Source organism: Mustela lutreola, chromosome 9 (genome assembly GCF_030435805.1).
Source record: "Mustela lutreola isolate mMusLut2 chromosome 9, mMusLut2.pri, whole genome shotgun sequence".
Lineage (NCBI taxonomy): Eukaryota > Metazoa > Chordata > Mammalia > Carnivora > Mustelidae > Mustela > Mustela lutreola.
The window spans coordinates 145,221,539-145,248,360 of record NC_081298.1 but is presented as its reverse complement, the minus strand read 5'-3'; the positions used below and the strand labels follow the sequence as shown (position 1 = coordinate 145,248,360).

Genomic DNA, 26,822 nt, shown 5'->3' with positions numbered 1-26,822 from the left:
TCCCGCCTCAGCCTGTGCCCGTGCACAGGTCGGTGAGATGGGAGCCCCTGAGAACGTTGACCACACTCCTGAGAGAAAGGAGGGGCCCAGGCAGACAGGGGCTTAGAATGAAGGACACGTTTAGAACATGCGTCCCAGCACTTGCACACGCGCGAAGAGATACTGGGATCCCCCTCTGCACTCCAGCTCTCCGGTGCCAGAAGGGTTTGCTTCTGGTTCCCTCTCCCCGACGGCACTGTCCGTCCTCAACATTCACTCTTGCTTCTCCTTGACCACGGGTTCCACTGGACTCTGTGTGTCAGTCCTGCCTCTGAACTCACCACAGGGAAATACAGAAAACATGGCCTCAGGGGGAGCCTGGGCCCTCAGGCGTAGGAGCATCTGACTCCTAGTTTCGGATCAGGTCACGATCTCCGGGTCTTGGGATCCCGCCTCACATCGAGCTCCCCGCTCAGCGGCAAGTCTGCTTCTCCCTTTGCCCACCGACACCCGCTCTCTATAAATAACTCCTGCAAAGAACGTCGCTTCTCATCTGCACCGTGAGCCTAAGGCTAGAGGGAACGCCGACCTAACGTAATGACGCGCAATCACACTTTTGATAATAAAGAAGAGAAGAAGCACATCCACTCCCAGACTCACCCCCGAAGGGTCACAGCGCGGCCTGCGAGGGCCTGGCGGCCGGACTGCCCCGCTGAGGGGCGCGCTCCAGGCCAGGTCGGGCCGGCCCTTCAACGGAGCTAGAGGGAGGGACATGATCTTAGAACAATTCTGGAGTAAATCGGACTGGTATTTTGTACACTCAGGGCCTGTCTCTAGGCCTTGGAGGTGGCACCACAGCAGCGGGTCAGGAAGACTGCGCAAGCGCAGCAGACACTGTTTCCCGCGGGCAGGCAGTGACCAGCACGACGGGGCGCACAGCTTCCGCGTTGGGGACCTGCCCCTCCTCAACCACGCGCCGTCCCGTGACTACCCGCCGCCGGCTGAGCCCCTCTGAGCCCAGGTGTAATGTAGGCAGCGTGACTTTCAATTATAAATGAGCTGCGAGTTGGCCCAGATGTCCACTGCCCCAGCAGGGCTGCCGAAGGGTTAAGGGACACCGCGCGTGGGCGCCCAGCCCAGCACGCGCCGCTCCCTGTTCCACTGGCCGCACCGTGTGCCGGACGTCCTATGTTGGAACGTGTGTGGCGTCTGGTATTTCATATAATCACCTTGGAGAGGCTGTTAACTGACCCTTGAGCACCGAGGCCTGGCTCAGCCAAGCCGACTGTCCAGGGTCGCGACGGAGCCCCAGGTTCTCGCATCTGCCGAGCAGCAGATGCACCGCGGCCACGTGTGGTCCGGCCCTGGACAGCCCGCCGGGGACAGCTTTCCAGGCGAGCGTCAGTCAGTACGGAAGTCCTGCGCCAGACAAATATAAGTGCCTTAAGAATAAATTATATTAACGTCACATCACGTCGTAAAGCAAAAAACACCTCTGAACCCTGGGAAAACAAGCGCCGTGTGCAGGCGAATGTGTGTTTGGTGCCAAGACTCCACACGGGCCACTGTTGCTATGGTCACCGTCCCCAAGGGGAGGCTGAGGGCACTGCTCCCCGCGCCTGTAAGTGCCGGGAAGTCGGCTGTTTCCCTGCCAATTCACAAAGAAATCTCTGCGTGTGGCGACTTGCAGGGGAGGATTTAGATGTTTGGGGTGAGATGAAATCACAGCCAACCGGCAGCAATGTCGCCGTAAGACAAAGAGACAAATATTCATGGTGTCCCCCACACCGACCTGCATTTAAGAAGTGAATCCCTCTTTGCCAGCTCCAGTGAGCTCCTGGCTGCCTGTGCCAGGGCCGCTCTGCAGAGCCCCACCCCTGCTGGCCGCTACACAGAGCCGTGGACCCCGGGCACCCCAGTCAGCGCCCGTAGCCCCGCACTGTGTGGACCCCCGGGCACCCCAGTCAGCACCCGCAGCCCCGCACTGCATGGCCTCCTGCCTCCAGATGGGGACACAGCCAAAGGTGTGGCCGTGGGCTGAGGGGACGGCCCCTGAGCGACAGCCTGGCCATCAGCCGGGGAGAGGACCGGGCGTCACGTGACCCCCCGGGTGCCATGAGATGAGGAGGGAGGTAGCCCCGCATCCCCGGCTCAGGCCCCCACGTGCAGGGTGCAGGGCGGTGGGTGTATAGCGTGCACCCCAACATTGACTCCACGAGCCGGTCACAGCCAGGACATGCTCCTGCCTCCCCAGCCACCCTTTCTGCCACACGCCCGCCTGGGAGCAGACGCCGTGTGTCCTCATTGGGGAGAAACAAAAGCACATGGCACACGGCTTGGCGGGCAAGGGTCGTGTTGGGTCCTTCCGGGTCGGGGGAGTGAAGGGGCCGTAGAGGGACTGGCTGGCGTGAAGCTTCCGCGGCAGATGCTGTGAATAAGGGGCGCGGCTTCCCATACCTCCGTCAAAGGTCAAAGGCGAGCTCCCCCTGCTCCTGGCTGGAGCCGCCCAGACCGCTGATGAAGGGGTCACCTCTGACGGGCCTTTTCCAATCAGGGGCTCTCGATGGCTCTTGGGGGAATTGGTATAAATGGCCACACAAGTTTTAAAACGGACACAACCTAAAAAGTCACTCTTGCGCAATAAAAGCTTTTATCGAGTCATAGAAAAGAAGGCAACGTGCTGTTTGAGGCACGTGATGCTGCTGCTGAGCCACGGGCTGGGGCCTTGGTGAGCTCGGAGGGCCGCCGGGAACACAGTCCGCCCGTGCACACACAGACACAATCCACCCCGTAGCACGCGACGTCTTCCACACAGGGGCACGGTCCCCAACTCAAACTGCACACGTCTCGGAAGCCAGAAGGACTCTAGTCCAGGAACATCCAGGTACTGGACCCGACAACCGTACTAGGGTCAGCATCAGAAAGTTCGAATTTCCAACAGGAATTAAATATTATTTACTTACTTCGTTGGGGGAAATTAGAGGGGGAAATGCAGATAGTGGCTTCTTGATCAGTGAGTGGACCCTGCATGCAGGTTAAGATAGAGGAGGTCCCAGGAGGTGATGTGGCACGGGAGGTGTCCTGCGGTCCGCGGCATGGGCTGACGAGCTGGCTGGCTAAGGCCAAGCACACCTTCTGGAAGGGTTAGGCCGTTGTACTCATACCGGACGCCTGCCACTCCTCATGGCCTTTGTCCAGTTTTCACTCGTCCCTTGGAGCCAGGACAGCAAAGCCTTGGAGGACAGGGTTGTACTGGGCACCATCCCCTCAGGAAAGGTCTTGGCTGGGGACGTTGGGGCACTCGTGGTGGGTGGGTGGGCCGAGGAGAGGTTTGATGCTGTCCCCGGAGAAATCAGCTCCTTCCTCCCACCCCGAGCTCTCAATCCTCAGCCATCGCTGCTAGGATTGAAGGAGAAATCTTACCACTCGGGAGCGGAATCTCGGTCACCCAGCCCGCGCGTCAGATCCCTCCCTCGGGGCCAACAAGATTATCAATGAACCGAACACACTGGGTCACAGGTGTAACGCTTGCTATCATTGGAAAATTAGCCGCCTATTTTCTCATATACTGTAATGACGTCTACTTTTATTTATTGATGATTCTATTTTATATCTAAGACGAGAACGACTTCATTAATGTTCAGAAAATATAATTTAATAGTGTAGTTTTGCAATACTCCTGTGTGACATCCGTTGGAGTAAGTGTGCTGGTGGGAGGTGATGCTCCGCCATGTGGACGGCCCAGGACGCGCCCGCGGGGGCTGCCGACCAGGGCCTCAGATACTCAGGAGTGACCGGCTGCCCGCACCCGGACTGCTGTTCCTTCAGGATGGCAGGGGCAGTTCATAAAGAAGCCGCACTCTGCCCCAGAGTGGAGGACCTCGGCTCCTCTCTCTTCTCACGCTGGACTTGGGAGGAGGAATAGAACTTGTCAACACGCTGCTTTTTCTCTTCTTCACTTCTGCTTTCCTTTTGTGTTCACTATGCTCTTGCTACTGGATTGTTTTTTTCTTATGACATGAGGCTAGTGTGTGTGTGTGTGTGTGTGTGTGTGTGTTTAAAGCAAGACTGTATCATCAGGGACTAATTAATAGTGATTAGACAACATTTTCCTTGTAAAGTTTTCAAATCTTTTTAGGAGGAAGTCAGGCTATACTCACAGGAATTTCTGGTGAATTACTTTTGTACTTTTGCTATTTGTGCAATGAATCGGTGTTTGGAAAGGCAAATTGCTCAGAGCCTCTTGCCAGACCTGAGGCCCCGACAAGTCACCTTGTGGAACCATGCGGAATGGAGAAGGAGGTTTGTATGTGCCCACTGTGGTTCATTTCAGGGAAACGAGCAGCTTCATGAACTTCGATAAAAGATGAGGGTAAATGTGTGTGCTGCATTTTTCCGTCAGGGACAGCAGGGTTCATTGACATAACTGGGGACTCTGCGTTTCTTCTAGCAATCCTTGGTTGAAGCTGAGAGCCAGCCCTCCAATGTGTGCCGGATCTGAGGACCCAGACACACCCAGGGTCCCAGGGCAGAGCTCTGTGGGGCCAGGTCAGCCGGATGGTGTGGTGGGGCCCTTCAGGTACCAGTCCGGAGCCCTGAGCAAGGACAGCCTGGACACCTGCTTCCTCAGGAAACCGTTCAAGTTCTTCTTTTGTTTTTTTTTTGAAAGGGGGCATATGCTAGAGAGAGGCGGATGAAATAGGTTTATAGCCCCTGATTCCTTTTTTCCGTTAAGCTGGGCTGTGTATTCAGTGTCGCTCCATTAACAAGACTCTGATTAAAATGAAACCCGTCGCGGTGTGTGAAAGCTCCATGACCAAAAGAGCTACACGCACGTGTTCGGGACATGCCCCCTCAGTATCCTGAAAAACAAAATAACGTAAGCAGTGGATGCCCTGCCCCTGTTTTGTGCTGTTGGGATGGTCCTTCGACTGCCCCGAGGTGGCCTGCTGTGGCCGCGGGCGTGGCTGTGGGGCAGACAGCGCAGTGGGAACCGCTCCGCCCGGGTCAGTCTCGGTCTCTGCCGGGATATTGGGCTGCGACAGGCTGACATGCTTGTCGACGGAGCAGAGAGCATCCTGTGGGCCTCCCACGCCCGTAGCGGGAGCCACCTTCCATGTGAGAATGCCCACGAAGCAGGACGTGGCACATAATGCGGAAATAAGAGTGAACAGCGAATGAAACCAATTATAAACAAGACACGTGACTTCTGAGCTGCCAGCGCCAACGTTGGCAGCGACTCCCGTCACTCCCGGGGCCCACCCACCACGTCCAACACGAGCCACCTGGCGTTCGCTCGGGCAGGGTGCTGCAAGCCGTGGCCCGTGGGCCGGATCAGCCGCAGCCTGCTTTGTGAATCAAGTTTTATTGGCGCACACGGAGCCCTGCCTTTCTGTGTTGGCTGTCACTGCCGCTGGGGCGTGCGGCTGCACCAGAGACTGTCCAACAGGCAAAGCTGGGGATAGTTACCGTCTGACCCATGATGGGGAGAATTTCCCACCTCTGGGGAAGAGCTAAGCACCCTAATACCCAAGACCGTTTGGGTGAGGCGGCCAGTCGGCCAGGGGCCGGCTTACACACCAGGACTTAGCTCGGGCTCGGAAGAGACAGTTAACCTGTAGTGTCCTCTCAACGTCCCTCACGTCCTGCCCCACTGTAACTGGCCGGATCTCCGTAACAGAAGGGTTATGTGCTAGTTTCCAGAGAACAAAGGACCGTGTTAAAGTTACTGCTAGTTTGGAGGGGAGAGGGATTGCCCGGACAGACTCCGGACCGGGGGGACCGCTGTGAGGGAGGCTGTGTTGCCAGCACGCGGAAGACCAGGCAGACACGTGGGCCTCGGATCAGGGCCGACTGTACCCGGGGCCAGGCTTTGGGTCTGCCCGAAGGTGTCGGCCACGGACCCTGCAGTGGCTCCTGCGAGCTGAGACCCCGTTCTCCGAACAGTGGGATCGAGGTGCTCCTTGGAGAACGTCCAGTGAGCCCCCACGTTCAGAGTCTGCTCCTGACAACGGGCCTGAATGCAGGCTGCCCCTGCCGAGAGCCGAGACGCCGTCTTACCTCCGTGGCCGGTCACTCTGGAGCTCAGGGTGCGAGGGAAAGCGGAGACCCATGAGAGTTCAGGAGGGAGCCCCATTTTCAGATTTCTTCGTGCCGTGAGTGCGCGTGTGTGCGTGGCTCTGTGGCCCGCACCGCCGCTTGAGGCCCCGTGGGCTCATCCCCCGCACGGATGCTCCCGACCTCGGGGGCCGTGGGGAAGACAGAGGGGCCGGGGCTGTGCTCATGCAGCTTCGCTCAGCTGTGCCAGGTACGTAGTTGCTTTTTAGGAGCGAACCCAGCAGCCAGACTCCGGCCTCGGCGCGCACACTCGGTCACCGTGAGCGAGACTCCGCTCGTGCCTACTCCTGGTTTCCTCGGCTTCCCCCTCGCGGCTCCCGCGGGGCCGCTCACCTGCCACCGTCCTCCCCCTGGCATTACAGGCTTCCCGAGAGCTCCCGGGCACAGGACAGAGGATTCTGGACGTCCCCGCTTCCTCCTTCCGCACGAATGGACGCCGAAGCTGCTGGAAGCCATTCCTTGGCAAAGGCGCTAGAAAGCAGTCTTGCTCGAACACGGGTGATGCCTGGCGTCTTATGATCGGGATTTCTGCCAAGACGGCTGCACCCCTCACGTAGTTTTTCTTGTGACTTTTTACTTGTTTATATCATCGTTCTTATTTTTATTTTGGTTTACCCCAAAATATCTGCCATCGATTTAATAATCTTTTCATTAATTCCTTTTCTTTTGCTTTTAAGATGTTGAAGATCTTGTACGTGGACTTCTGCTGACATCCCACCACGCAGGACGGACCACTGGGGCAGGGCTTCAGTGAGCTAAAGTGCCCATTTCTCCAGGCTACATACCTGAGTCCACGCCTCGTCTGCCAGGATCTCGGAGGTTGTCCTGTCTCTACACCGGAGGTGCCCACAGGGCGAGGGGACCTCTCAAATCTGTCGACCTGTAACTGCTGAAAGTCCGTGGACTCCATGTCACCGATGTCAAAGCCGTCCCTCAGAGATAAGGACAACAGTCGTGGGGAAGTGCCGGAGAGCGGGGATGGCAGAGCCCTAATTAGAAATGCCGGCTCTGCACCTGCTCTGAACGTCTGTGAGGAGGGGCCTCCGCCCCAGAGATGTCCCCGGAAGGGGCACAGGAATCCTCAGGCGCTCACGGTGCCGAGGCCCTTCTGGCAGCCTGTGTCACCTCCGCCAGGTCAGGCCTCAGCCCTGCCACTAGGGGTGCAACCCCGGGGGCTCCTCCCATGGCTGAAGAGGGGGCCTTGGGCAACCCACACTCCCCGCACCTGGGGAACCAGGGATCCCAGGGGGATCCCCGTGGGATCTTATTTAGGACAGTGGCCTTGAGAGCCACGGCAGGAAAACAATTCTAACATGAGCATCTCAGCCCGCTCTTCTCACAGGGCTCTCAACCCACGTGGCTGCCGCCCTGGCATGTCCACCTGGTGTCCAAGAAGGACTTCCCGTGGGGCAGAGGGCATTAGCTGGGCCCTGCCAGCCCCTCATGCGCTCCTGTCCCGGAGGCAGGGGGGAGCGGGGGCAGAAGAGACTGTAGCAAACTGGTCCCTGACACTGGCAGGGCCAGGGCCGAGCATCACTGGTGTCCGAGGAATGGGAGCCAAGTGCACGTCTTCATTTTGAGACCCTGTGGGACACCCCCGGGACTGTGACACGTCAGAGACCTGTCTAGCCGGGAGAAGTGGCACCTGTTGCCGGTGTGTGCCCCGAGTCTCGGGGGCTGCGGGGACACCACAGAACACATCCCCAAGAGACGTGGGGGTCATCTGCGAGGCCCGAGCTGCCAGAGACGATCTCATGTGACCGTTTTCCCTAATCAGACGTGAGTGTCGAACCGCCTCGGCATGAGCTCGGGAGATGGGGCGGACCAGTGAGTGAACCGTGGACAGTCCCAGGCCGGGCCCCTCATCTGTGCATGCTCTCCGCACCCCGTGCTGGACGCCCTCCTCCTTGGGTCGCGCATCATCTCCCCGGTTTTCCCGTCACCCAGTTGAAACACCACCGGGAAACGACCCCCTTGCCCAAGGAAGAGCCTGTGCTGGGCTGTCTCCGAAGCATGCAGACTTGGGACGATGATCTCTTTGCCAGCTCCTGCGAAGAGAGGGTCCCGGTCAACGAGAAATGGACCAAGAGGCCAGAGAGACGGAGGGGGAATGTCTGCAGAGGAATCTGGGAATCCCCTCCGGTGTGCGGTGGGCAGTGAACTCGGCTCCCAGACGCCACAGGCCTCGCCCAGCCCACCAGGCACAGGCAGCAGGGTGTCTGCCTTTGGGATTGTCTTACTCAAACATATTCATCAGGAAAAATAAATAAATAAATAAACGGCCACAGTTTGCACGGGAATAAGAAATCCCAGAGGGATAGTTTGCCAGGTGCGCGTGCAAGTCAAGGAATTAAAAACAGCATCTGAGCCTGGCGGGTGTGAGAAGGCGGCAGTGAGCACCTCCGTTCTGTCCACGCTTGCTCCTGGGCTGACCAACACTCTCTTCCTGACACCAAAATGCCCCACGCAGGCTTCCACATCCACGATTCCAAATTAAACAAGACTGTGTCCACTTACTTATTTATAAAACCCAGAAACAGTCAAAGGAATTGATACGTTATCAGTGTTCAAATCTGCCACCCAAAATTGAATGCTCAGGGGAAAATACCACATGTTTAAAATTGTTCATCTAAAATGAAATTACGAATGGACGGGGTTCATACATTTTTATACATAAACAACACGGAGCTCACGGACTTCGTGCTACGCAGCGCTCACAGCATGCAGTAGGAAGCTCGGGCAGGTCCGGGCTGGGCCAAGGGGAGACTCGCTCCCGGCCGTGGGCATCAGAGCTCTGTTTTCTGACCCCCTGGGATGATGGTACATGTTGCAGACTGTGGAAGGGGCCGATTTCTGCCTTTCCATGGTGGAGATGGCCCCTGGACCACAAGTGGGTGCCCTGCATGGACGTCCCTGCACAAAACCATCCCCAGGAAAGGTTCTGGTCACTATGGCCAACATGCCCTTCAGCGGCCCTGCCTTTCCACAGAACCTTTTCTCCTCGGTGGCTGCTGGTGACAAGACGCTTCATTGTGAGTCTTAGGACCCTGCATTTAAGTATTGACTCCAAGCTCTGGACCGCGGGGCCCGGGCAGCCACCACCTTGCTGGGACGACACGGCTTGCAGGAGACACAGTCACTGTCTGCTGACGGTCGTGGACACGATGGGGACCACCTGCGGCGGTGCTGGGGCCTCGCTTGTGCCCAGGCTGCACTGCTGGCCCGGCGGCACGAGGCCCACGAGGGGGCCTGCGAGGGGCCGGAGGTGCCGCTGCTGACACGATGGCCATGGGGAGGGCCGGCCAGTGCCGCTGTGGTCTCCTCCCGAGCTTGGAGCCCAGTGAAGAACAGAGGGGAAGCGAGGATGAAGGTCACATGTTGCTCTGTTCCTGCCAGAGTGGAGTCAGAGGCTGCCCCGGGGGTCCCGCCAACAGGCCCCTCACCCTCCGGGAATTAGAGCTCGTCCCCCACGCAGGCCTCCCCTGCAAGCTCGGAGTCCAGGTGGGGTGGGGGAGGCTTCCCCAGAACGGAGAGGAGGCATCTGGTGCCCGGGCTCCTCCTGGGGGCAGGAGGCGAGGTGGGGGCTTCGTGGGGAGGGGGCTCTGGCAGAAATGCCCACAGGAGACACGACGCATGCCTGCTCCGTGCCAGGTGCGTGCGCAAGAACTGGGCCACCTTCGGTAGGAACGCGCTCAGAGTTCCATGGGAACGGCTGGCCGCGGGCCAGGCGGGTTCCCAAGATTGTCTCATTTCACCCTGGTGAAAGTTAGGAAGATGCTGTTGCCCCATTATACGGACGAGGACAAGAAACACAGCTGCCCCAGGCCAAATCCGAACCAGCGGCTGGGCCTCCCAGGAGCTCTGCTGCCCCCAGGAAGGCTGCTCCCAACCCCTGTCTAGGCTGGAAACAGAAATCCTATGACCTTGCTACATTTACCAGCTGTTTCGTCCTCACGCTGTCCACCCCCGACCAAAGGAGAGAAGTCCGAGGGCGTTGCGGAGGCCGCTGCCACGCTGCCCTGAGTCCGTGTGATGCTGACAGACGGCAGGCGGGGACAGCCCTCCCTTCCCACACGGACGACCACCGCAGCTCGGGGGGCTCCGCGGATCTGTCACGAGACGCCGTTCCTTCCTGGCGGCGCTCCTCACCCTCGGTGACTTGACGTTTACTGACTCTGCGCTCGCTGCGTATCCGTGTCTGGAGGCGGCGCGTGAATTAGAAGCGGCAGCCGCGCGTTAGGATCACCCCCACGTGCCCACTCGGGGACCTGAGGAGCGCTCGGCGAGGCCTGCGCGGCCAGTGCACGCACGAGTGCGTGAGCGAGGCCAGAGGGACGGGGGACGCTCCGCCCGACGGCCACCCCCTCCCCCGCAGCAGCCGGCTCCTCTGCCGGTCTTGAATCACGGTCTCTGCTCTGCAGCTGCGCCCTCGGCTGTGACCCACCTGGCGGGCCAGCCCTCCAGCCAGGTTTCCGTTTTCAACCTAAAATCAGAACATGTGTGTCCCCCCCCGGCTTCCGAAGGCCCAGCGCCCGGCTTCGCAGACTTGCTGCCGTCCCCACGCATGGTGCTCGTCGCTCTGCCGGGGGCCCGCGTGGCCCGCTCTTTGCTCCCTAAGTCACCGACTTCACCGAACTGCCCCTGCAGCTCCCCACCGGCCCCCACTTTGCAGTCCAGCGTCCCCTCCGCCAGCGAGCCCCGACACGCGCACCCTGCTTCCTGCTGTCCGGGGCGCCGAGGGCTCCCTGAGCTGCAGCCCGGCGTGTTCTTCCGGCGCTGCCCCCTGCACACCTGCAGGGACACCCGCGCCCGCCGTCTATCACTTCCTCCCGAGGCGGCCCCGGCGCCCCGGACAGCAGGCGGCAGGGGCTCAGTGCGCTTGTTCTTTCCGGATGAACTGATCCAAGGGGCGGGCAGGGCCGGTGTCCCCTGCTGTCTTCGCCGGTCGCTGAGAGGACCTCAGGCCAAGTGCAGGTGGGGACTCCTCCGCCGTGCACGTTTATGAGACGAGGTTATGGGACAAGAAAACAAGTGAGCGTGCGGAGAATGCAAGTCTGACAAGTACTTAAGCGTACACGAAAAAGTCCCATTCAACTCAGTTTGCTGGATCTGTGTTGAGTGCCACGGAGAGCGTGGCCCGGGTCATAGGAACAGACAGAGAGGACGAGGCTGCCCCGGCCTTCTGCATCGCACAGTCTCCGGTAGAGGGTGGTTAGGAGATGGGCCTCGGGGAACCTGAGCACACACCTGACGTCAAGGCTGCCAGGAGCGTAGACGTGTGCAGGAGAGGGGACGCGCGCTCAGCGAGGGCAGCGTGTCCTGCCCCGTCAGTGAGGGCGGGTGTGGCTGTGGGACCTGACGTGGCCGAAATCGCTGTCTCACCCCACGTTCGTCCCGGCTCTCCGTCCCCTCCCCCTGCAGCTGCAGATGATGCAGTGGGTGAGGGACCCTCCAGGGCTCGCAGCCCCTCGGGAGACCTTTGTCCCGGCTGCCGTCCTGAAGCTGCTCGGACTCCTGTGATGCGGGGCCTCCCGGTTCCATCTTCCTGAGGAAAGTGTCCGCGTCTCTCTTCACCGACGCTCGAGCTCATTATCAAACACAAACCTCCTCCTAGCTGTGCCCTTGCCCCCACCCACCCGATCTCTCTCCCGGTCCCTGGCAGGTCTCGGCCCAGCAGCGGCTCTGATTCCACGGGTCACAGCCGCTGGAGTCATGAGCCGTCACACCTCTTTCCGCCTCCTGCATTTAGCTCCTCTGCAGATCAAGTAAGGAGCCTGACCTTCTGGTACCCTCACCCCTGTAGCCTTCTCTCCCGCCTCTGCCAGACCTGTGACCCTCTCGTGATTGGTGTGATGCAGGAGAAGCGGTGCATGAGGTCATGGGATGCCCTGCTGCCTCCAGGAGGTCCACAGAGGAAGCCAACACATGAAGAACTTCTGACCACCGAGACCCCCTGCCCAAGCGGAGACTGCCTAGAGGGGGTGTGGCTGCCCTCACTGGTTTCAGCTCCCAGCCCGGTGACCAGACATGAGTGGGGTGCCACTTGGACATCAAATTAGGCACCTTCCGAAGACCCCAGCCACACTAGCCATCCGTCAGCCACAGCGTGAACGACCACGAGGGAGATCCGTCCAGCTGGGTTCGGTCAACCACACGGCATGGGTGTTCAGAGCCACTAAGTTCAGACCGACCCTTACGTGGCCCCTGATCTCTGTCCTCAAAGCACTCAGTCTCCCACCTGAGCCAAGCAACGATTTCCCGACCTCTTCACCAGTGTCTTCTACCCTTAGTCCCGGGGAATGAGGGCCGTGAGCCCCACAGCCCAGAATGCGATCTTTTCATTTCTTCACTAAGAGATTTTTCGCAGAAAGCAGTGATGAGGAATCATGAGGAAACCAACCGGATAACGCTGCCTGAGGTGGAGAAGGGGCCCCTGCGGCCCGCCCACGTGCCACCCAGGGTCCCTTCTGGACGTCGGCGACATCGCGTGAGAATCTGTGGCCGCAGCATAAGGTGCTGTGGGCGGCAGGACGTGCAGTCACCTGAGCTGGGACATCATGCTCCCGCGGCCAGGGCAGCCTAGAGACAACACCATAGTACATACGGGCACAATTTGGGGACACGGTGCTCCTTAATTCTTACCTATTCTTGGTCAGTCACGTTCACTGCACTAGGGGTTCCTCAGGGTAAGGGAGGACACGCCACACGGACTGGAATCGTGGGGAGGAGGCCACTTGATACAGAGGAAGAGGTGACAGTCCCCAAAAGAATAGACACAACCTCGGCGACGGCGGGAAAAAGGGAAGTTGGAAGGCAACAGAGGCTCTCACCGTGTGTCTCTTACCATGACTCTGCTCGTGCTGGGTGACCCAGACACGCCGACAAGATGTCACCCACGCACACATGTGCCCACGTGGCCTCCCGTGCTGCGGCGAGCCGGGCTGCTCAGCCTCGTATCTGTTCTGTCTAGACCCTGTGATTTCTGAGCTCCCCTCTCCTCTGAGACTGTCGGGACATCATGGACCGGGCCACCAGCGCTCCCCGCGAGGGAACGAACCAAGCCAGGGCGGGAAAGGGAGGAAAAATGAAGAAGTGGATGGACCCGACCGGCAGCACCTTCCAAACTTTCCTCGAGACACTTACAGTGAAGAACTGGTCTAACTTATGTTCAAACATACTTATCAGTAGAATAACTGGATAATTATACCGCAATTAAAAAAAACACTAACTAAGGGTAAAAAGCAAAGTAATTGATACATAAAAACTGGAATGGTTTCTTCAGCGCTGTTACAGAGGCATCAAGGCTGCATGACGTCATCAACATTAGTGACTCCAGAAATTCCACTCAGATGGCAAGTACCCACAGCATCAACAGTAAGGGCCCAATTTTTATCTATCTCTATTCATTTTTATTTTTAAAGATTTTATTTATTTGACAGAGAGAGAGAGATCACAAGTAGGCAGAGAGGCAGGCAGAGAGAGAGAGGAGGAAGCAGGCTCCCTGCCGAGCAGAGAGCCCGATGTGGGACTCGATCCCAGGACCCTGCGATCATGACCAGAGCAGAAGGCAGCGGCTTAACCCGCTGAGCCACCCAGGCCCCCAGGAGGCCCCGTGTTAAATGAACAAGGGTAACAAGTCCAGCTTTCATGGTGGGCCACCATGTGACATCACTGAAAAGTCCACAGATTTTTAAGGACTCACAGAAGTAATAGCAACTTCTGTCCACGAGCGCCCCCTCGAGACCACCCGCCCATGTAATATGACCCCAGCCCTTTTCTTGGAGTTCTTCTTTTAATCGAATGATGTGTGGATTGCCATGGCCGAAGGAAAAGAAGAATCTAAATTTAGCAACCATTAATTAGATGCACCCCTGCCCCCACCCCTGACAGCCAATGACTCAGCGGGCAGCCCTGCAACCTGCAACACTGTATCGGGCTTGGAGTGCCGCGCCTCCGTGGTCACGTAAGAGGGGAACTGGAAGGGGAAGCCGTGTCATTGGAGGGGCCATCTAAGCCCGGGCCGCCCGAGGCACACACGGCAGGCGTCAGGTGAGAGGTCCAGCGGCGCAGCTGGACGCAGAGGGACCGTGAGGACAGAGCTTCCCCGTGGCAGCGGAGTCTCAGACTAACCCCAGTCACGGCCTCAAGCGAGCAGAAAGTCACGAGTATGAACACGTCACAGTCGTGGAGAAAGAGCGAGCCTGGCGAGGACAAGGACAGAGGACACAGCCAGGAACCCGCGGCACTGCTGATGGCTCAGCGCTTTGAAGATCTCCAAGTGCGTTTTACCTGTAGAGACAGGGAATGGGGGGTTCACGTGTACCACAAACGGTGATCTGCGAGACATGTGGGGTAAGGTAAAGACTCATAAATATCTCATTGTATCTGGGAGTTATTAACCACTAAACGATTAATGGAAACTAAAAATTCGGGTGTGGTGTGATGAATATATTAAAAATTTATCTCAATGCTGGACACTGAATTATGTCCCTGAATTCTAAAACGCGTTGCAAGGATTAAGTGATCACTGTCCCACACTATAGGAGAACGTTCATCGTAAGCCCTGCAGGAGAGGCAGGACGACCTGGCCTTCAGGCACATCCCCAGAGCCGAGTCCAGCCGGGTTCGAAACCGTTTCGTCACTTGTTTGTCCTTTGCTGGTGACAACAGTTAATATCACAGCACGAAAGCAGGACACCTAATACCAATTTCATGTTATTGGGAGTAACACATGAACATATGTGCATTTTTAATGTGCATTTTCTTTGATCTAATTGTAAATTATTATTCCGATGTCCAAGCGAAAATACACTAACTTTTATACAGATTGACTGTAAAGTACACAATTTAATATTGACTGCTGTGGGGGACTTCTGAGAAAAATTTAGCGTGTTGAAGTGCCTACAGATGGAAAGAAGAAACGTGTATGTGTGTGTGAGTGTGAGTGTGTGTGTGTGAGTGTGTGTGTGTGTGAGTGTGCAAAGAGAATAAAGAGAATTCAGATGGTCAAAAATATCGGAGAAAAAGGAAGAGGAGCCCAAGAGGTTGTCCCTATTCCTTACGGACCGAGGTCAGGACGCAAGTCTCCACACCGCGGGGTTAGGGCTTCTGCTTCAGGAAGCCAGGGTTCCTCAGCAAAATCTGATTTTATTAAAGATCAAGTTCAGTTCAGTAAGCCTCTCCTCCTGAGAGGGATGCTTGCCTCAGCGTGCTTCTGCCTTCTTCCCCATGGCCCTGGCCGTGAGTGGTCCGTGCACTGGCAAGCTGGCCCCGGGGAGACCCCGGGCAGCCCCTGATGGCAGGGAAGGCCTGGGTCCGTGGGAACCCCATCTCCCCGCCCGCGACGTGGTTCGCTCTAAGTGTCAGGTCACATCCTGCGGGCACGCGGCTGGGTGGCCTGACCGTGACTCAGCTCCTTTCAGAAGAGGGAACGTTCCTTCCCGCTTTTCTCCTCTTTCCACGACATTAAACTTTCCACGAAGGGCTTTGTTATTTATCTGTATTTTATAAAATAATTGTAAAGTCGATACTGCCCTCAATCTCCACTTCGTTCTCTTAAATCACGGCGCCCGGAGGCTGCTCATGCTGGGGTCGGAGAGGCGTGAAGGGGCGGTGGCAGCGTTCCTACGGGAGCGGCCCCACCGGAGCAGTCGCGGCTGGACCGGGGATACTCGGGCCTCGACCCTCGGCAGATAGAGCCCCTGTCCCTGCCCCTCCTCCCTGGCCGGGGAGCAGGACGCGCACGTTGTACACACGCGCAGACACGTCCACAGGCCGGGTGAGCGCGCACCGTCCTCCTGCTAGCGGGACGGAGCGCCCGGCTCACGGGGCGTCCCGACGGCGGGCACAGCCGGGCTCCCCAGGGCTGCCTCTGCTCCTGACCCTCCTGCCCTTTCCACCGCAGGTCAGTTTCCGGGGCCAACGTGCGGTTCAGAGGCTCGGCCACCAGGTGGCGGTCAAGGCTGCGGCCATCCCCTGGCCAGGGACCTGCCGCCCACAGGCCGTCCTGATTTTCATCATTTTGTAATTTAATTCTTTAGAAATTATTTAATGGGAAAAATAATGATGTTTAACAGTCGTTTTGCCAGAATCCAGTTTTACTGTTAATGTGTGCCGTTTTCATGACGCTGCCCCAGACGCGTCCGTGTCCTCACGCAGCCACGGAAGCCAAGGACGGGCCCCACCGGTGGCTTGCTCGGTGGCCTCCGTGCTCGGACGCCCGGTTCCCTTCTCCTTACGAGAGCAAAGCTGCAGGCCCGGATGGCCGCCCGCCGCCTCCAGGAGCCGTCCCGTGCCTGTTAGTGAGGAGGAGCAGGACGCCGCACGGTTCTTTGTAAGGTTTCCTCCTTCAACCACTTTTCCATCCTTTTCGGGGACCCGTGACATGTGTTTGTTTGGGGCTCCTACGGGCCTGCGGCGTGAAGCTGTGAGCCAGGCGGGGTTGCGATGGCTTCTCGCATGCTCGCCGCGGGGGCCTGGGTGGGCACCCGCCGCAGCCGGCCAGACGGGAATCGGAAGGCTACTTCCCCTACGTCTGTCCTCTTGGGCCATTTGCTTGAATTTTCCGAGGCTCAGTTCACGCACCTGTGACGTGAGTACAGTAGCGTCCCTCCTCTGCGGCGGGTGGAAGATTCCAGCCTCCCCCTCGCCCGCGCCCAGAGCAGAGCCCAGGACAGAAAGACTCGGCGTCCTGTGCGAGAGCAGCGCGGACCGTCTGCGGACGCCGGACAGCACACGGAAGGACGGGTGGGCAATGAAGCCACGGCCCTCTCTGTAAGCGCTGGAGGAAATACATGACGTTTGTGTGACACGCTGCACCTTACGTCACTCACACACGGCATCCAAGTCCAAGGAGCCTGGTGCTCGGAACGCAGTAGAACATTAAAGGAACGTGGAAAGCTGGCTCCTGCGTGATCCTGGGACGCGGTCGGAAGGCGTCAGTGGGGCCGTCTGGAGGGGCTTCCCCCGTTCCCTTGCACAGAGAACTCGGGGGTTGCATACCAACGCTCATGCTTCCCACCATCTGAGGGGATCAGTCGCTGCCAGATGGGTTCCTGGACTTTCCTGCAGAACCGTGGTGGGAGGGAGCCCGGGCGGGGGGGAGCGCATCTGACAGAGGAGAGAGGGAGAGGCAGAGCCTGGAGGGGAGGCGGGTCAGTGCCGTGGGGACAGCTCCGAGCCGCTGGGGAGGAGTGCGTGAGGGTCCAGGGCTCACTCTGCAGGTTACGGACGGAAATGAAGCCGAGGGGGCAGGGAAATCCCGCAGAGTTCCCAAAGATCAGCCACATGGCCCCGCCCTGTGTCCCTTCAAGACACCCCAGTACACTCCAGGCTGGCTGGCTCATTTCTTGGGCTGCAGTATCCCTCGGTGGGCCCGTGGAGGTTCTGGCTTGCACTGGGTTGCCCTGTTTTTATTATATCATAGTGTCCAATGGGCTTCACTGGTTTGGAGTGGGTCATGTGTTTGGAAGCTGTGGTAGGTGGGCAGAATCACGCTCCTCCCCGACAAAACATGTCTAAGCGCCCATCTCTGGACCCTGTACATGGGGAAAAACAGCAAAGGGACTCGCAGTGTGGTTCAAATAAGGACCTCAAGGTGGAAGGGGAACCCCGAGTCCGAGTCGGCCCCGTGGGGGTCACAGGGGAAAGAGGGAGACAGGAGGGTCAGACAAGGGGATGTACGCGGGGAGCAGACGTGGGGCCTGCGTGGTGTGGCCGCGAAGGCAAGGACGCAAGGACCCTCGAGTGGGAGCACGGCCGGCTGACCCGTGTCCGAGGTCTGGCCCCCAGGACCACGCGCTCGTGCGCTGGCGACGCTCATGCTCCTGGACGTGCGGTAACTTGTGGGGCAGCAGTCGGGGACCTACACAGACACCTGCAGTCAGGGTCTGTTAGAGGCTCGCGGAAGGCCCACGGGTGCTTTGACTTCTCGCTTCGCTCTCAGTTTCCCCGGCCTTAACGGGGTGCCCCGCACTCCCCTCCTGGGCGGAAATACAGACGCAGAAGCCAGGTGCTGGGGCTGGGGCCGCGCTAAAGGGGAACACCGGCTGTTCTTTAGAGTTGAATAGTGTTTTAGGGTGTCACGGCTTTCATGATCTGCCGAATCAGATTCTTGACCAAAACGATCGCGCACCGGAGCACAGGGGTGTTGGTCCCACTTGTAAATGCGGATGTGGATGTAGACCAGGCTGACCTCTGAAAACCATGAGGTCTCAGGACTAAAGTGACGTTTTCTGGCATTGGGTCAGGCCTCCCCGTGGGTCCCGCTGTCTACCTGATCTGCACAAGGCTGTCCGGATGCCTTCTCGTGGCGCCAGTCGTTGGGTCCCCCGATGCAGAGCTGGCTCCATCCGCCATCACTGCTGTGTTTGGCGAGTGCAGGGCTGGGCTAATGCTCCTTGTGACTGAATTTCCCTAGAATGTGAACTTGAAAAGGTCAACTTCCCACGTTTCTTCACTGGCTGGGGAAGCTGCAGCCTTCAGGACGATGAAGCGATGAAGCACTCTACCAGCACATCCGCGCTTCCCCGCGCTGGCGCTGGCCCTCTTCGGCTGCCTGCCTGTGGACACAACGCGGGGGATGGTGCCCTGCCCTCAGCGCTCACCTCGGTGACATTCCCAGCCTGGGTTCCTGTTGGCCTGAGCCAGCGGCCCCCTCACTGGCCCTGCTGGGTCTGTGCGCCCCTGGGGTCCCAACCCCCAGCCAAAACCTTCAGGGAGGCTGTGCCGTTCTTGGGAGTAAAACAGCGACATCAACAAATCCCATGGTGACTGTAAGGAGGCCAGAACGGTGTGGCTCCCGTGCCTCCCCGCCCAGCACCACCTCAGGGGCTCCCCCTACAATCTCCAGGTGCCCACCCAGAGCGCGGCCGCCCTCTTGCACCCGCGGTGGACCGGCGGGCAATGCCGGCTGCGCTCGCCCATGGCCACAGGCTGTGCCGACACCGACTCTGTACCCTGTGGCCATGGCCTTTGGTCCCGGAACAGCCGTATCACGCAGCATTCATAACAGATACTTCAATACGAAAAGTTTAGATTACCTATAGTCTCCCTGAGTAAGCAGCAATGATTTTTTTAAACAAAAGTAATCCATGTAAAAGATTAGGAATTTTAAGCAGTCCTTAGATGAACAGAATGAGAAAAAAGGCTTTGCCATCCCCAAGTTCTCTCCTCAAACAAAATCAATTAATGACGTGTTCTGATTCTTTTTACCAAACCAGAAGCCTATATGTACACACGTACACATATGCACGTACACATGCATGTGATCACATAAACACACACCGTCCCCCGTGAGACGCAAGCCCCCAGAGCAGGCCATGAGTGTGTCGCTCTGCTGTGTGACCCTGGGGTCAGCTGCCACAGAGAGAGCCCGCCGCGCCCTTCTTACGTTTTCTAGTGGTGAGACACGACGCTCCACACTCCTCCTACATACTCAGACCCCCTGGGATCTCTAAGGCTTAACGGAAAAGGAGGATTATGGGGCGATTAGAAACTAGAAGGTATCTCGGTCCCAGAAAGGAACAACTGTGTGCTATGGCGTGGCATTCCCTTCTGGCGCGCTTCGGCGCCGCCCGGCCCGTGGGACCGCCAGGAGCGAGCCGAGGCCAGCCGCTGTGACCACAGCTCGACCTCGGCGCCTCCCGGCCGGAAGCAACTCCAAGACAGAATCTGACTGCGCCTCCCCGGACCCTCCAAGCACACAAAGAGACGCATCTATTCCAGCGACTACGCCATCAGGAATCAGTAGGAGCGACTCGCCTGCACCCACAGAATATGTCCATACGGAGTGTCCTGTTTAGTTCTTGTTAGCGTCCAGGCCTGGGGAAACACCCTGTTTCCCTTCACCGAAGGCACCTCATCTGGGCGGGAAGCGCGAGGGGCCGCACTCTGTCCTTCTTCCCAGCATCCCCGGAGTCCGCCCGTCTCCCCAGGCCCATGCGCACCTGAGAGCCAAGTCCCTTGTCCGGCTTTCCAGGGGACAGGCCCTAAGTCCACAGCACCTACTTCTGCAGGTCACTTTGGGGTCCAGGCGCAGCAGGCTGGAGCTCAGGGAGCAATGATGTCTCTTACCACACCAAGTCCCTCTTGATGTTTCCACTAGACTTACTCTGAATTGAAGAGCCGTCACCACCATGAACAGAGCTGCCCTTTGCAGGCGTCGGACATTCCCATGGACCTGCTGCCTTCCCTGCTGCTTCATGGCCATGGGGCTTCAGCCCCAGAGGAAGGAGGGGCCCGGCTGAGGGCGGTCATCAGGTCAACCTCATGCCCTTGGCATGGAACGGGGCAGGAGTGGGGGAGCCTCCAAACGTCAACCCGGAATTAATCTGGTCAGAGGGACCGATTCAGGAATGGGTTTGTAACCTACCCTGAGCCAATGACAAAGCAGAGGGAAGTCTGCTGCCGGCTTCCTTGCTCTGAGGAGCTTCTTTCCAGAATGTCCTTCCCTCCCACCAGACGCTGTCATGTGAGGTGCGAGAACTGACCCCACTGCTGCGGCAGAGGCTGAGGGACAGGTCGCAGTTGACACATTTTGTAAATTCACGTGTTTGTACTGAGTTTTCTTGGGGCTCAGACCACCCACAAAAGCATTTCTTCATGACTACTGAGATTTTCTTCCTATGAGTTTTGCAGAATTTATAACCAACATGCACGCTATACACATCAAAAATGTTTCCATATATTTTAGACCCGCGATATTTCTTCATAATGAAAACCTCTAGCACTTCCACCCCACATCTCTCTCTGGGTTTATGCATTTCTAAAGAACTAAATTGCTGTTTAACATTAACCAAATGAGTCAATTCTGCTCTAAATTCTATGTTTTAGCATTAGACTTTGGTACACACACGTGTGTGCGCACAAGCACACATGTACCCCAGGAAAATCGCTTTCACAACTAACTAAAGAACCCTCTCACCAAAGGCAACGTTTTTCCATTAAATACAAACAAATAATTTTTTTTTTTTTTTTTTTTTTTTTTAAAGATTTTATTTATTTATTTGACAGAGAGAGATCACAAGTAGGCAGAGAGGCAGGCAGAGAGAGAGGAGGAAGCAGGCACCCTGCCGAGCAGAGAGCCCGATGCGGGACTCGATCCCAGGACTCTGAGATCATGACCTGAGCCGAAGGCAGCGGCTTAACCCACTGAGCCACCCAGGCGCCCCAAACAAATAATTTTTTAAAGCTCTTTTGCTTAATGTCCAAATGGTAAAGTGCATGAAGTGATTTACTATGAAATTTACAACTCTGAGGGTTCTACAGATGTAGACGCCCGTGGTATCACTATCTGCACCTAGAGACCATTCAGACAAATAGAACACCGCCAGCATTCCAGAAGATTCCTTTCTACTCTGTGCCCACTGTGCTGACCTCCATGGACATCCGTCCACCCATCGGTCCTTCCCTCCTGGAGCTTCATGGGATAGAAACACACAGCACACACTTCCCTGAGCTGAGCTGTGCTGTGTGGATGCGGGCAGTTTGTTTCCTGTGTCTGTGCAGTGTTCCACGACGAGGTCCCGCCATGCGAAGACGACAGCGGAGACAGGTCCACGTGCGTCTTCCGACTAGAAGGTTAAAACCATCGTCACATTTCCTGCATCCACAGGACCACCATGACCTGTTAGTGGTGTGGTAGGGAGACTTTCAGATTCTGAGTTAGAGAACAGAATGGAAATTCAACTTTCAACTTACTAGTTTTATGAAATTTAGTAATTTACTACTCCTGTCCAAATCTCTTCAAAATAATTGTATTAATAATGTTACCTAACAGATATCCTGCAGGAATTGGATTAAATAATCTATATAAAATTATTTTTAAATTTAAACTTATTTAAAGTAGCATAAACATGCTATTAAAAAAAAACAAACAAAAACATTTATCCTTCCTGGCTCTTTAGAAGGCAATAATGGAAACCAGAAAAATGACCAAAGCTGGGATTTGATCGCAGACCTCTAACTGTAACATGTTGGTAAATCTCTTTGCTTCTCAGCCTTTAACTTCAAAATAGAAATAGCATCGCCCAAGGCGACTAATGTTATAGGTCGTTGCAAGAGTCAATGTTGGCACTGCCCAGACGAGCACCTAGTAAAGGTTTAACTGGTGGCAGTGAGGATTATTCTGCTGGTCTAACGACGCTCAAGTGTTCATGTCCATTAAAAATTTAAATAAAATTATCAGTACCAGTTATTATATCAAGAAATTAAAAAGGTGACAGATAGGAAAGCTACAGATGAAATTCTACACAATATTCAACGTAGAATAGACACATAGACGTGAACGCCCACCGGACTGCGAAGGCGGGGTTCGATCAAGCAGGGAGACGTCGACAGCCTGGCATTAAGATGGGCCAGAACGGTGTGCATTTGCACCACTTCTGGTCAACACCACGTCCGTGCTTCCGGTGGTAGGAGGAGTTAATTGCCCAATATCGCGCGCATAAATATGAGCAGAGAGGACACTTTATTTGAGGAGAAAGAGGTTTCATACCAAGGAGACAGAAGTTCTTCTAAGGAATGTAAAAATTGGCAGAGAACTCAAGGAAGTAGTTGGAATCAAGAAAATACTCCAGAACCAAGCTAGCAGCCCCCACGTCGATACGATCCAGAAGCTAAAGACGGACACGTGTGCCTGGGATCCAGGGAACGACGTGGCGCACTCCCAGCGGAGAGCGGCCATGGGGAGGCAAGATTCCTGGCTTGATGTGTTTCCACTGGTCTCGACACGGGTTCACCTGGGGCGGGGGAGCGTTTGATACACTTATTTTAAAGCTCACTTAGAAAACTAAATATGTGGGAATCGTCAGTTAGATAAGGTCAGATAGATAAATCGTCAGATAAATAAATATAGGGATATTTATTTATTTTATTTTATTTTTTATTTAAAAAAATTTTTATTTACTTATTTGAGGGAGAGAGAGTGAGAGAGAGAGCCTGAGGGGAGAAGGTCAGAGGGAGACGCAGACTTCCTGTGGAGCAGAGAGCCCGATGTGGGACTCGATCCCAGGACTCCAGGATCATGACCTGAACTGAAGGCAGTCACTGAACCCACTGAGCCACCCAGATGCCCCATAGGAATATTTAAAGCTCACGTAAAGTTAATATTATCAAATCAGTACGGTATTAGCTCCAAAGTGAAAAAAACAAACAAAACCCAGATTACTTAAAAGGAATAAAGATCTTAGAAATATCTTCAAATACCCACACAAATCCTATGTTATAAAGACGGCACCGCCCCTGTGTGTGAAGGCCACATGGTCCAGGAAGCCTGCCAACTTGGCAGTCCACACGCGGAAACAAAGACCGTCCTCCCCTACGGCACCCACCACTGTCAGCGGCACATTGAACCCATGTTTTTGGAGGAGCTGCAAACACCTCAGAAAAGATTTATGTAATCATTTTAAGATGGGAGATTTTCTTAAACATCATAGGAACTACACCGGGTCATAAAATTAACAGACATGACTACATAAAAATGTAAAATCTCCATGTGTGGTAGAAGCACCATGGGTTCAGCGAACCATCAAACGGCAGACTGAGGCAAAGGAGCCACAACGTTGGACAGAGTAAGAACTGGTCCCCCAAATACAACGAGATCCTGAAATCTGCCATGAAAAAGACAACCTCGTACGAAAAGGGCCAAGGGCAGAGGCAGCTAGTCAGAGCAGTAGAGGCACAAGTCATCAAAACACGGATCAGGATATCAGCTGTCAGAGAAACGTGTCATCAAGGGCATGGATGAGATGCACCGGTCCTGGGGAACGGTGGATTGTCGCAGCGTCGTTTGCAGAAATCTGGCATTGCTCATGGAAACCTGAATGACGTCCCCACTGACCACCAGCGCGGTGCGGGGGACAACCTCCTGCAGACAGAGGCGCGGGGCTCGGGCTCGTGGGTACAGGGCGGTCCACGGCGGTGGTGTCCCCAGTGGCAGCACAGTCTCCAACTCCCATGTCTATAGACAGAGGAGAGGAAATCATGGGATGTTATGCTCGACTGTGATGTTTCCATCAGGGATGATGGCCAGGACACACGACTGAATGAGAAAAGGAAGTGCAGAGTGCAACTTTATAGTCACATCTTTTACAAGAGAAAACCTGCTTCGGTTTGACCTAGACATGTTTGTGGGTGGATCCAAGAGAAGCTGGACTTTCTTTTTCTTTTCCTTTTTTTTTTTTTTTTTTTTTAAAGATTTTATTTATTTATTTGACAGAGAGAGACAGCGAGAGAGGGAACACAAGCAGGGGGAGTGGGAGAGGGAGAAGCAGGCTTCCCGCTGAGCAGGGAGCCCGATGCCAGGCTTGAAGCCAGGACGCTGAGACCATGACCGAGCCGAAGGCAGAGGCTTAATGACTGAGCCCAGGCACCCCGAGAACAGGAACTTTTGGACAGAATGAGAATAAAGTTGTCATTGTCTTTATATGCTGTTGTTTGTTTGGTTTATTATAATCTTATTTTCAGAAATTTAAAAAGGAATCCAGGTATGAAAAAAATCTCCAAAACAGTTTTCATAAATACGTGTATAAATTCCAGTCAGAAATGCCAATGTTAAATGTGCCAAAAAGCAGTCAATATTGAAAGGGAAAATGCGTGTCACCGAGCAGTTTTTCAAGCTGAAGCCTATGAGTGTGGGCCGTGTTGCAGTGGCTTCCTGCGGGCAGAGGAAGGGTGTGCCCCGTAAGAAAGACCTATTTCTGGGGCTGAGCCCTGAGGGTCCTCCTCACCCTGAGAAGAGCGTTGATGACCCAGCAGGAGCACAGCACTGGGAGCGGACAGCGGTGGCCCCCACAGACACGGCAGCTCCCGTGTGGCCGGAGACCCGCCGCGAGTGGTCCGTGCCCGTGTGGGAGGGCTCAGCCGGCTCGGGACACCTGCTCGCACGCGGATGCGCTTCTGCCAACAGCCGGCGGCAGGAGGGACCGGACCAGGCGCGCAGCTCCGAGCTCACCGAAGCCACAGGCGAGCCGTGGCGCGGTGTTCAGAGCCGGGGTCACTGCGTCTTCTAGTCAGTACGGAAGCCTGCGCTTTTACCTTTTATGGCGCTTAACGGGTGCGGCATCCACACAGAGTTTATTTTCTCGTGGATTCAATTTGTGAACGTGGTGCCCGCCGTCGGCCTTCAGGCGTCGGGAGACAGAGGTCACACAGCACACCAGGAGCTCAGCGAGAGGCCGGCAGCGTGGCTGACATGGGACGCATGCTGCCTTAGGGGGTGGCACGGAGGGCGGGCCCAACCGTTGGCGACACTCTGGCCCTGTGGACAATCGACTTTCGCAAGTAGGGCATTAACTGTGAAACCACGGAGCCGCCAACAGCCTGCCACGTCTGGCCCCCACCCAGGTTTGCGGGGTCCCGGACAAGGAATATTGTCGCAGAGGCCACGTCGTCCTCGGGAAGGTCACTTGAAGAGACGTGGTCCCTCTCTGGCAGAGCCCAAGAGTCCCTCGGGGCCCATCTATGTGACACCAAGAGGCTGGTCTACGGAGCACACGGAGTAAGAAAATCGGTGCACTCGCTCCTGCTGCGGTCAGAAGCGCTCACCGGGCCGCTGGGAATGGGGCAGGCTTCTCGGTCACTCGCGTAAGAGCATCCTGCCTCGCTTCCTAGCCTCGAGCTTCCCTCCCCATATTTACTGACAATGGCTCATTTGTGAGAAATGTCGTCACAAGAAGAGACGCACTCGTGTCTCCTCACGTTCCTTCTGTGACTATTGTCTTTTTGAGGGACAGACGAACACATTAGGAGACGGTGCTCTTCAATGTGTGATGACAGCCAGCACGCGGCGCTACCGAGTTGAGCTCGTCTCCAGAGATGTTTCTCTAAGTTTCAGAAGATCACAGCAAGTCACGTAAAGTGATGTCCTAGGTGGCTCATTAAAACTCGGAGAGTGACCCCCACATACAATTACTGTTAATCAAGCCCAGCTTCACTCCACGTTCACAAATTATGGGGAAAAATGTAGAATGAGGCACACAACAAATACACAGAATTTAGCAAAAAAAAGAGAAAAATATCCATTTGAAACAAAGTTGATCCACTCATAATTTTCAAATGTGCTTATCTATTATGTTGTTAATTTTCAGTCATTTGTCCTGGTTAAATCCCATAGAAGTTAATTTCCTAGAACTGACCCAATGTAAATTCAATGCACACAAACACATCATAGCTCACAACCTTTTCCTGGGAAGTGGTGATATAAGCAAAATTCTTGCATTCAATCTCAATATTTTAAATGTTTACTTCCCTTTTTTTTTCCTTTTTTAAAAGATTTTATTTATTTATTTGACAGACAGAGATCACAAGTAGGCAGAGAGGCAGGCAGAGAGAGAGGAGGAAGCAGGCTCCCCGCTGAGCAGAGAGCCCGATGCGGGGCTCGATCCCGGGACCCCGAGATCATGACCTGAGCCGAAGGCAGCGGCTTAACCCACTGAGCCACCCAGGTGCCCCTAAAATGTTTACTTTTCAAAGGCCACAAACAGCGAATTCATTTTTCAGTTAATTCGCAAAATCAACCCTGCCCCCCGCCGCTGAGTTTTCTATGTTCCGACTTTGCGTGATCTGATCTGGAGACCGCGCCGGGGAGGGCTGGGCCCGAGGGAGGCCCTGCCCGTAGACGCCCACTGACGCTGCTGTGAGGCCAGTGCTCACCCCTCCAGCAACCTGTCCTGACTCCCCCGTAGGCACACCTGCTTACGGACACTCCCGGACGACCCGATGGCTTG

At 55.9% G+C, this 26,822-nt stretch overlaps 1 protein-coding gene and 1 long non-coding RNA gene across 12 annotated transcripts in view; one reads left to right on the top strand and one right to left on the bottom strand.

Moving 5' to 3' along the window:
* Positions 1–7,296, top strand: part of LOC131807440 (uncharacterized) — a 34,547-nt gene extending 27,251 nt beyond the window's left edge. The window contains exon 4 of the long non-coding RNA XR_009344489.1: positions 6,774–7,296. This is a non-coding gene — a long non-coding RNA (uncharacterized LOC131807440). The remainder of the gene's footprint in view (positions 1–6,773) is intronic.
* MYT1L (myelin transcription factor 1 like) overlaps positions 1–26,822 on the bottom strand; it is a 389,060-nt gene that overhangs the window by 193,720 nt on the left and 168,518 nt on the right. The gene's annotated exons all lie outside the window — the stretch shown is intronic.